Source organism: Centruroides vittatus, unplaced genomic scaffold (genome assembly GCF_030686945.1).
Source record: "Centruroides vittatus isolate TY-2023 unplaced genomic scaffold, ASM3068694v2 contig_1057, whole genome shotgun sequence".
In the NCBI taxonomy this organism is placed as follows: Eukaryota; Metazoa; Arthropoda; class Arachnida; order Scorpiones; family Buthidae; genus Centruroides; species Centruroides vittatus.
Genome location: NW_027120684.1, coordinates 802,743 through 810,105, shown reverse-complemented (window position 1 = coordinate 810,105; position 7,363 = coordinate 802,743). Strand labels below are relative to the sequence as shown.

Here is a 7,363-nt window from a genome sequence, read left to right as displayed (position 1 = left end):
GCTTTATTTGCAATTGTACAGGACTCTACTGTAGTGTGTTGCTCCATCTTTTGTTTGATAACTGCATTGACACATCCTGAAAGAGAGAGTCCACAAGATATTACAATTGAGACAGCATGGAATGCTATACTCTCCATAGCAGTACCAAACCATAATTTCTCAAAATTAGCAGGAAGAAGGTTTTTCCAAATGGCTTTTGGCAACATTCCAGAGATATTCAATGGGATTCAGGTCAAGATACCTAGGAGGATAAACTATGACACTGGAATTTATAGAATGTTCCTCCAGCTGTATCTGAGTGCATTGTCATGTTAAAAGAAACCATTGCTGTCCAAGTGTAGAGCTGTCATGAAAAAGGTGCACATGATGGATGTCATGGTAGCTGTTTCGTCACCAATATTAACTGCATGAAAGTATCAATAATCACCAAACTAAACATATCCCACATCAGAACATCACACCAGTTTGCACAGTCCATAACTGACATGACAATTCCATGGCTTCATAAATTTTCTCCAGATGCAAATCAAACCATCAGCATGAAACAAGTGAAATTTGAATAAACCAATAAATGCCTAAACAATCGGGCTATTATATGGCTATAATTAAATAATAAATAGGTATAGAGGTAAGCGTTAAGTGTCATCTCTTATCTAAATTAATAATTATAATTTCTGATACTTTAATAAATAATTTAGAACATTCTGGAAGAAATAACTGACCCGGGACAGGGCTTGAACCCTCAGCCTCCACTTGCCATGCAGTGTGCTACCAATTGCACCACCTGGACCCAAAGCCAGTCATCGCTTCCAGACATACTTAAATTTTGATATAACCTTCCACGGTTACTAACGGTGCTGGCTGGAGACAACTCCTACGTCCACAGCCAATAAGCATCCCCTGAGCTACAATAGTTGGCTGAGTGCTGTAGAAGAGATGCTTATTGGCCGCGGATGTAGGAGTTGTTTTCAGCCAGCGCCGTTAGTAATCGTGAAAGGTTATATCAAAATTTAAGTATGTCTGGAAGCGATGACTGGCTTTGGGTCCAGGTGGTGCAATTGGTAGCACACCGCATGGCAAGTGGAGGCTGAGGGTTCAAGCCCTGCCCTGGGTCAGTTATTTTCTTCCAGAATGTTCTAAATTATTTATTAAATTATTAAAAATTATAATTATTAATTTAGATAAGAGATGACACCTAACGTTTACCTCTATACCATATTCATTTGCATTTTTATTTAATTAAAGCCATATAATAGCTCGATTATTTAGGCATTTGTTGGTTTATTAATATATCGTTGGGCTTGAGATATATTATATTTATAAGTGAAATTTGGACTCATCTTACCAGGAAACTCCTTAACAGTCTTTATCTATCCAGTGGCAGTGTTCTCCAGTCCTGGATAGCTTATGGCACTGTTTTAAGCTGTTAGTAGGAGTCCAAGAGTAAGACAACTGCTAAATCCTGGCATGGTTATAGACCTTTGCAATATAGGTTGATGTGGCCACAATGCACAAGCATTAAAATTGGTTATGGTCTGGGATAATGTGATCTAATTGTTGTTGTTTACAATTCATGACAGGAATGAAGGCCCACATATCAGCATGAAGTTTTTGTTTACAAGTATCATGTGCAATGGTTTTTCTTTTCTTTTTCAGATGTCAAGTATTCATTGTAAACCTTTTCACACAGTTGCACAGGAAAAACCAAATGTAGTCACCTCAGACATAGTAGCCCATATGTTTTGCAGCTAATATATGTCCACAATAAAAGTCGCTGAAGCCGTTTTTTTACCCTTGTTGATAGAAGTATTTTACTGTGCTTTATATAAATAGTTTATTATCAAATTAGTATAGTCGAATGGATAGCTCAAAATCTATAGTGGTGGCAAGTAATGGTACGACATATGGAAGGTGTTTCTATTTTCTTGACATGTCAATGTAGATTACAATCAATTTAAATTATATTTTTATTAATATTAAATTTATATCTTGGCATTTATGATAATAGATTCATTTAAATTTTACAAACAAAATTTATTTTAATATTTTGTCAATAATAAATTCCGACTTAAGAATCTTTTAACAATGTATTCTTATAAAAACTATATTCATTGTCATTATTTTTCATAAATATTAATTCCACATCATATAAAATTAAGATCAGGATCAAATATACATCATATTGTCCAATTTTGAAATTCAGTAAGGATTATATTATTATAATGTATTGAGAATATAATAATAATTTCATTCTTTCATTCATTAGTCCTTTGCCAACATGATTAAAATGAAAACACTCAAATTATTGTCATATTCATCAATATAAAACAAAATGTCTAATATCAATATTTAACTGATGGTAGGAATCTTGATAAATTAATAAGATATTATTTATTTATAAATTTATTAATAAACTAAATAAACAATACACATATAGCCCAAAGTTAAATTGTTTATAAGAGTCTTTTTAATTTAAAATATTTCTGTAAAATTTGTCTTAATCTTCAAATCATGTATTAAATGCAAAATTACATTGTATACGATTATTTCAAATTTTTAATGATATGCAAACTATGCAAAAATTTCAAAAATCTGAATTTTCCAATTCTCAAAGTAAGAAATGTAAGCATTAAAACGAATAAGCATTTAGAAAGTAACACTGTTTCATATACATAAATAACTTTATCATATGCATTTCATGTAATATAAAATAATACTGAAGTAAACAAATGATAAACCATTTTATTTCTACAGAAGAAGATTGAGAATATTATTTTTGTAATATTAATTGAAAAACAAAGTATTACAAAAACTTATGTTCTGTATTTAAAATATTTATTTTGCTATAAAGAAACAAAAAAATGAGTTTTAGTATTCTTTGTTTTCCATTAAGAACATGAATAGGTTTGTTTTTGAATGTATAAAAAAATTATTTTTTTAAAAAACAACAAAATCAAAGTTTATTTTTTACAAACTATAGAGTTCCTCTGGTACCCATAGTCTAATATTTTTGCATAGAACTAAACAAATAATGATTCCAGCAGGAGAGCTGGGTAATTCAACACATTTTGTAAATTGTTCAATCAATCTGAGACATTATTGACTAACTAGAGAGATTGCAGCCAAAGTTTTCATCTCTAAGGCATGAACATTGAGCGCCGCCATCTTGTAAGCCTAGAGGTTTGACAATGGCATTTGGAATGTTGAGCATGATTCCAATGACATTCCAAACATCATTGTCAAACTTCTAGGCTTACAAGACAAAAAACTTCTAGGCTCAACGTTCACATTTTGGAGATGAAAACTTCAGCCGCAATTTCTCTACTATCTCATCATTCCATATTTAGCCACATCCTAAAGCCTACATCAAACTTCCAATGACTGACTTTCCAAAGCTTCTCTTCCTCCCTATGGACCTCCTTTTCTAGGATTGATTGATTAACAATTTTGAGTCTAAAATAAACACAAATAACCAATAATAGTTGATCTAGTTTAGGGATACTGTAAATTGAACTTTTGAAATTCCATCACAGACTATTCTAGATTTTTCATAGAACTCTATGCAGTTTATTCCAAAATGTTTGCTTTGCTTTAGTTATTGAGATTTTAATTATGAATTAGTTTACTTTTGATAGAAGAAAATTATTCATAGAGGAAGTTTGCCTAGACCAGACAGTCCTCTTGATGACAGATTTGTATTGGTTATCACCAAAACTGTTCAAGTAAGGCATGCAAGCCAAGGTTTGACTTGTCATCACCGCAATCTGGAAGAAGGTATTGGTGTGTGAGATGCATAAAGTTTTGCCTCTTGTGCTGGCTATTCTCACCCGAAAAGTGATTATTTTATTACATGTAATAAATCACTTATAACATTACATACACAAAATATGATAAGAAATAGGAAATTAAAGTGTGTTACTATGGAGTGAGAATATATATCGTATGTTAATTTCTCAGTATGAATAGTATGGGTTCACCCAGTACTGAAATACCACTGAACCAGAAATGTTAAAAAAAAACAAAAAAATTCTATGGATGTGTGTGTTTTAGCATCTATTTTGTTTAATATCTCAGGATGGGGATAAAGATTAAGAAACAAAATTTGTCATGGCAGCTTGTGTGTAAGGGGCATTGATGCTATAAATTCTGATAGTTAAAGGTTGGAGTTAATGAAGATTTTACTTGTATAGCATTTACAGTTTTTTATAAAACTCATCCCTATGCTCAAAATTATGCTTGCCATTTTATAATAACTGGGCTGCAATTTGAAAAAAATTGTAGATCTATAAATTTCCACTGTCATCTGTCTCTATTCATCTGTTCTTCTTTAATCTCGAGGACAGTGTTAGATAGAAGTCGAGACCAGATGGGGAAAGCTTAGGGGCAGGAGGCCCCAATTAACTATATAGGAACTTCTGGTTTACACCAGAAGTTGTGTGATTTCAATTCAAAAACTTTTCCCAGAATGGAGTTATGTAGATGACTCTGTTTTTATCAGGAAAAGTACAGTGTACAGGATAAGACACTGCTAATTTGAGATTAAGAACATGTATTTTAAATTAATTAAATTAAAAATATGATTAAAAATTGTAGCCTGACATGTGACACACAATCATTTTTGCTCGTTAACAATATGAGATTTTTTTTATAAACTTTCTATAACAGCTGGGAAAGTTATGCAACTCATTGCTTGATTTTTATTTTTGTGATGATAGGTTTGCATATTATTTGGCTCCTTTTCTCTCAAATGCTTAGGAAATTAGACAAAAACCCTTTACTCTCAAATGTTTAAGTATAGATTTAATTTCACATAAACTTTCATTTTGAACATGAAATACTTAAAAGTCAAATAGTCATTTGGTTACCTTTCCTTGTAATGTATATGTGGAGATAGTAAAATGCCACTAATACAAGGATATGCTACCATAAAAAACCCATTGATCTACAAATTAGTGAAAGACAAAGGTAAGATAGCTGTTCCAGGTGTATAGGATCCCTGTTAAGAATAACAGATTTGGCTATAACTTGAGTATATAGGAGCCAAAAGCTATTTACTTACACAGCAAGCTAAAGGAGCATCAATACACCAATAACAAGAAAAATGTGCTACGGTTCCAGAGTAGAAGTTAGTCTGTATGGCACACAGCTAATGCGACCTACATACCCCATACAGTAACATGGCAGATTAAATATTTCTAGTGTCTCCAATCCTTTCCTAGAAATATTTAATCGACTAGTTGAGTTGATACAGACCCCTGGAAACTATATTTTGACATCCTGTAAGAATATGAATGTAAATATCCAAATAAGTATCTTTATTGTTTTTCTTCTTTTATGTATTTCCATTATTTTTGTAAATATAGTATTAGGTCATTTAGTTTAATTCTCTTAACCCCATTTTTGTTATACTAGTTGCTTGTCCAAATGTAGTCCAACACAAACATTTTGCGTTCCATTTTGTTTTTTGTTTGAGTTACTCGAAGCTTTTCAATTAAAGCTTAAAATGGTTTGTTTTATTCAGGGCCGTGGAGTCGGAGTTGTCAAATATCTGCCGAGTCCAACTCCTTTTTACTTTCCCAACTTATTATGTATATAAAATACAAAAGTATTGGAATCGTGTCAAATTTGTCCCTCAGAGTTTTTGCAAATTACACATTTGGAGATCTCCCGAGCCCAAAAAATGTCAAGTAAAGGGGGAAATTCATGTGTGTGTGTTGGCATTTAATTTTTTTATTTTCTTTATTCTCTGTTCTGAGATATTGTTTCAGAATGGGTAAAGTTTAAAAATGAAATTTGGCACGATAGCTTGTATATAAAGGGGCATTAACACTTAAATTTTGGTTATTAATTAAAGGTGGATAGGGCGGAGACATAGAAGGAGTCATGTGTGATATCTCCAGTGTGGTTGGACTTAATGAATATTTTACTTGTTATTAGTGTTTGCAATTTTTCATAAAACTTGTCTCTTTCCTCAAAATTAAGCTTTTTGTCATTTTATAACAGTACAGTAAAACCTGGTTAAGATGTTCTCTTCACATAAGTCATTCAAATTCTGCAGTATCATCATTTTCCCCGTAAGCAGTGGTGTTGAAAGATGTCACCAGCCCAGGGGAAAAATTTTACATGGGCCTTAGGAATGATGGAAAAAAGTTGTGGAATGAAGTCCAGGTTCCTCTGAATCCCAGGCCCTGGGAAATTTTCACTCCTTCATCCCACTCTCTTGTCAGTCCTGCCCATAAAATGCTTAGGGTAGATGTACCAGTTTTGGCCAGAAAACAAATTTAACTTAAAAATATAATCACCACATATTCAAATCTGTCCAATGAAACAAACTTTTATTGTTAACTGTTCACACAGTTAACAATAAAAGTTTGTTTCATTTGTGATTATATTTTTAAGTTAAATTTGTTTTCTGGCCAAAACTGGTACATTGACCCTATTAAAAATTCCTGTGTAAGATGATCCCTCGTGAGATGTTACAAAGTATCGATTCCACAAAACAATTTTTACCCGCTTAAAACGATCACCGATGTGATCATTAAAAGTGGAATCGATACTTTGACTACAGGATTTCAAACAGGGTGAACAAAATTGTGCGCCCACACACATTCTAACATCCATACACACAGAAAAAATCTTTTGCATATCTTGACATTTTAAGGTGTCTTGAGTCTTTAAATGTAAAATTTTGGGGGAGTAATTTTTTTGACCAATAGCTACACTTTCCCTCTGTTATATATAAACAGCTGGGAAAGTAAAAAATTATCAAATACATGTTTGATAATTTTTACTCTGTAAGTAATGACATGGTCAATAAGTCAATAGTCAAAAAGTTTCTACATTCAATAGGGTTCTAATAATGATAGAAGCTTTTATTATGAGGTCACGTGATAATGTTGGAATTGCCGGGCCCATTTTGTTGACAAGCCTGCCTCTGGTTGGAGTTGGTATATTTTTACACAACTCCACAGCCCCAGTTTTATTAAATCTTCATTTGATGGAAACTTAAAGATGTCGGTAAATTTGTTTACCCACAGCTGTATATACTTAATCCATATTTATTCCAGATTTTATACCTGTCAGTCCCAATATCTTTGATTTAAATGGCAATAAGTAACTACTTGTATATAAAACACTTGCATCTGTTCTTGTAGAACATTTATTATTATTATCTGAAAAAATAATTTTTTAAAGTTGATTTCAGGTTTATATTAACATATGTAATGAAATTTAAGTGAACTGAAGTTGAACAATGATTTTTAAGGAAAGGAAATGACTATATTGGATTAGAATGAGTTAAAAATATTATATGAACTGAAAATAAAACTAGAATTTTAAAATTGCATTGTCATTCTGACTAAGT

General features: G+C 32.0%; 1 protein-coding gene across 2 annotated transcripts in view; it reads left to right on the top strand.

Moving 5' to 3' along the window:
* Nucleotides 1-7,363, top strand: part of LOC136972479 (THAP domain-containing protein 1-like) — a 306,926-nt gene that overhangs the window by 45,505 nt on the left and 254,058 nt on the right. The window lies entirely within an intron of this gene.